Below are 4,141 nucleotides of genomic sequence, written 5' to 3' on the forward strand. Positions count from 1 at the left end.
TTCATCAGTCTCCACCAATAATTCTACTTTTCCTGCCAAGTATCTTTTCTCATGTCAATGTAAGAAATTTTCAAACATGTGAAGAATTTTTGTGAGTTTATTTGAGCCAAAGTGTCACCAATTGCCAGGAAACAATATCTCAACGGATGGAGATAATGCTCTGGAGAATGGCAGTTCTGTACCTTATTTTGTACATTAAAATTCAAACAGGAGACCTACGTGGGTCCCATGAAGTCCATTGGTGATAGATTAGGGAGCCAGGAGAAAGCAAAGTGGGGAAAACTCTGAGGTTGGAGGAACAGTAAAATGGTAGACACGTACTTCTTTTACTTGGGTGTGTGCAGGGCAGTTAACAGTCAACAACGAACCCAATAACAATGAGGGGATGTGTGGTCTCTGCAGAGAGCAGAGCGGTGCCTGTGCTTGGAGGGGTCTGAATGAAGGAAAATTATGTTGACATCCCGAGGATATGTTATTCTAGATGCACAAAGAAAATAGACTCAGTTAAGGTAAAGATGGACCCTAGTCAGGGAAGATGCAGGCCTAGGATGTAACTGACCACCATAAACTACTTTTAGTTTAAAAGTTTTCATTTCAGACCATCCTTTGTGGTCACTTTAGGTCTCTGAGTTTGCGAGGCTGCCAGGTTAGCACATGGTCCCTATGGTCACTCCTGACCCACCTCTTGCTACCAGTCACTGAGTGCCTAAGGATTCAGTCTGAGCTGCAGCCCCCAAACCACCTGGCAGTTTATGAGCTGACTCTGATGGCATGTGCCCCCTCTGTCCCAAAACAGGGTAGAAGTACGACCTCTATGGGGCCTGCAACTACAGCTTCATCACCACCCGCTGGCCTAGACAGCATGCCGGCTGCCTGCAACACCCAGGTGCCCATAAACCTTTTTGCAACCTGGGAGGTGGACTACTCCAGCCCCACCTGCGTGCCCAGGCTATGCAGCTTCACGTTGACCAAGCTGCTGATTCTCAAGGAACTGTCCAAGGAGCTCACCTCCTTAGTGATTTCTGTGAGGATTAAGGACACAGAGTGCGTCCTGCGGTCTGATGAGATTGTGCTGCCCCCCAGGGCACCAGTGAAGATAGAGCTGGCACTGACCTTCTCCCTGCAGTACCCCCACTCCATCAAAAGGGAAAGCAACAAGCTGCAGATCATGCTGCAGAAGAAGGTGCGTCTTGAAAACCAGACCATCCTGGGTTACCAGACGCTGGCCGTGGGCATCATCGACATGGCTGAGGTGATGCAGCGAGCCCCTGAAGATGAGCACGTTTTGAGTCTCTACACCACCAGCAGAGAGGCATCTGCCCTCGTGGCCAAGGTGAGCATCTCCTCACTGTCCAGCCAGCCCATGGACCCCAAGGATAGCACCCAGCAGGCCAAGTCCAGTGTTCATGAAATCTCTGAGCACCAGGCCAGCCATGATCCCAGGTACAGGCAGGACCAGGAGGAGCAGGAGGACTTGGACATGGGAGAAGCCAAGAAGCAGCATGGAAGAGGATTAAGATCGCCATTCATGACCAGTCAAGTTGCCACCAAGAAAGTTGCTTCTTGGCTTCGCAGGGTCCAAGAGTGGGAGGAAGACCTGGACCTGCCGCAGGAGTCTTTGGAGAATGTCCACCAGGGGGAGGAGGACTTAGATCTGATGTATGACTCACTAGAGTATCCCAGTTACAGTGGCTCATGAGAGTGTCCTCAGGAGCCCGAAGGCCTGGCTCAGGCCATACTTGGAAGACCTGTCCCAGCCCTGCTCTCAGATGGAGAGCTAGAGCATCCACAGTGCCAGCGCCAGAGGAGCCTCCAGGTCCAACCCACGTGCCTGAGAAGACGAGCCCCAAGCAACCAAGGAACAGTGTCTCAGACTCTGTGGTTAATCACACAGCCACCTCAGGGAGCAGCTGGCACAACCCTGGGACTGTCAAGAGTCAGAGACCTCTGCTCTGGACATGTTCACTGAGAAGCTGCCACCCAGTGGGCGTATCATTAAGATTGAGTCTCTCATCCCCTCCACCAGATCCCAGAGGAGGAGGTGGGCCGCTGGAACTAGAGCACATCCCTGAAGGAGCGGTAGGTGGCACAGCCAGGAACAAGCGGGCCCACAGCCTGGACAACAAGCATTGGCCTGAACCGCTGAGCCAGCTACAGATCCCCAGGGAGACGGTGTAAGACCAGCTGAACCACATCCTCATCTCTGACACCAGCTTCCCCAGAACATCCTCCTCCTCAACGCCTCCGACTGGCAGGGGCAGTTCCCGTCTGAGTCCTGCAGCAACACAGTCCTGCAGTTCCCGTCTGAGTCCTGTCACCACAATTCCCAACCCCCAACTGTTGGAGACTGGGTGTAAGCTGACACGGTCCTTGTACTTGAAGGCTACCAAGGCCTGGCCCCCTACCCACACAGTTTTCCCAGGCCTGTTTGGATGGCGGCTATCAGTAGAATGAGAGCAACCATTCATGGCTTACCAAGAAGTCTGTAACTATTTACTGAGATTTGCTGTTCTGAGAATCTGCATGATTTGCTGTACTGAGAATTTGTCCTTCTGTTCTGCCTCTCCCTTAGAGATTAAGAGGAACAAAGAATACATTCCTCTTCACAGACCTCCTATTCAGTGTTTGTGTATAAAAGGCATTACACAGTTAATAAAACTATTTCAGTCTCTCGATGACTTGTAGTCCTCCCGATCCCACTGTCCTGTCTTTCTTTCTCTTCTCAATTCCCACCTCCCTACCTCAGCCTGGTTCAACCTGTTAGGCTGGCCCTAACACCCAATGCCTTTGAAGATCATGGTGGCGGGGGCACTGCACTACTTCAGTGCTGTGCTATGGGTCTTCAGGGAGCTGCTGTCACACAAGAAGCCCGACTAACTGGGCAACTGGGTTCCCACCCTATGACTAGGTACCTGTGCTCTGTGGGTTACCGCTACAACTTCTAAGACCTGGTCTGGTGGGACCTATTCCCCAAGCTGGAGGCCGGGAGGGCGTGCAGAACATGCTGGGCATGTGATGAGAATCACACAGTACATCCAGCGGGTCAACTGTGTCCACCAGCTGCTCATCAAGGAAGCCATGCTCACCTACAACAGAAGAGCCCCAACCAGGAGTCCTTCCACTTCATTCCCTTCGTGGGGGTGGCGGAACTTGGAATAGTGGAACTGTCCTTGGCCATATTAGGAGACACAGATGATGTGGTCCCCTTGGGCTTCAGTGTGCTTTTGTCCATACCACCATAAACCTCTGCGGCCAACAAGGAGGCCTTGCCCACCCCACCCACCTCTCCCAGGCAGGGCATTGATGCTGAACTGATGGGGCTTAAGGTAGATTATTGGATGGCAGCCCAGCCCTCAGACAGGAAGAGAGACTCGGAGAAGAACGACCTGGCTACCACTGAACACACTCAAGTGGGCCTTCCACTGTCTCCAGGTCAGCAGGCTGTGCAGCCATACCCTCCATGTCCATGACAGGGCTCACCAAGGAGAAGAAGAATAAGGTTCTGTTTTTGCCCAAGCAAACCAAGAACAAGGTCATGAAGTCCTAAATCCAAAAGCCAGTGCCTGGAGGGCATAGGCCGCCTGGTCTGCAGGGCCAGCACCAGCAGAACATGTTGTGGGTCCTCATCAAATGTGTGGCATGGAATGATGTGAAGTTCTTCCAGCTGGCAGCCCAGGGTCCTCCCACGTCCAGCACTTCCCCATCTGCAACTCCAGATACTCAAGTCCATCTTCTAGCCCTGCCTGTGGCCCTGCTGATGCCAAGCACAGGAGGGCCCAACTGCCTTTCTGTTAACGGTTCAGTTTAGTACAGAGACCGACCCTGGAAACACAAAGAAAAACTGTCTGAAGTGTGAATGTGCTCACAGCCTGGAAACTAACTTGCTGCCACCACTGGGAGCCCCCAACTGCTCTGCTGATTATCCAGAACTCTCTGATGGTGGGAGGCCAGATGGGTCTCAGGATCCATAACACTCCCAGCGAGAACTGCACTCTCCTTCTTGATGTGCCCTTCCTGAGAGCCTGGACTCTGCTTCCCTGGGGAGCTGGCTCCAATGTGTGCCCAGACTCAGAGCAGGGTGGCCAGAGGTCAAGGGCTGGCCTCCCATGGGGGCATCCTGAGCAGAGCATGGAGTCCAGTC

At 52.7% G+C, this 4,141-nt stretch overlaps 1 pseudogene; it reads left to right on the plus strand.

Annotated features, from left to right (window-relative positions):
* Window positions 1-805: 805 nt before the first annotated feature.
* Window positions 806-3,795, plus strand: LOC103304442 (phosphofurin acidic cluster sorting protein 2-like; annotated as a pseudogene).
* Window positions 3,796-4,141: the final 346 nt, after the last annotated feature.

Source organism: Eptesicus fuscus, chromosome 20 (assembly GCF_027574615.1).
Source record: "Eptesicus fuscus isolate TK198812 chromosome 20, DD_ASM_mEF_20220401, whole genome shotgun sequence".
Taxonomy (NCBI): domain Eukaryota; kingdom Metazoa; phylum Chordata; class Mammalia; order Chiroptera; family Vespertilionidae; genus Eptesicus; species Eptesicus fuscus.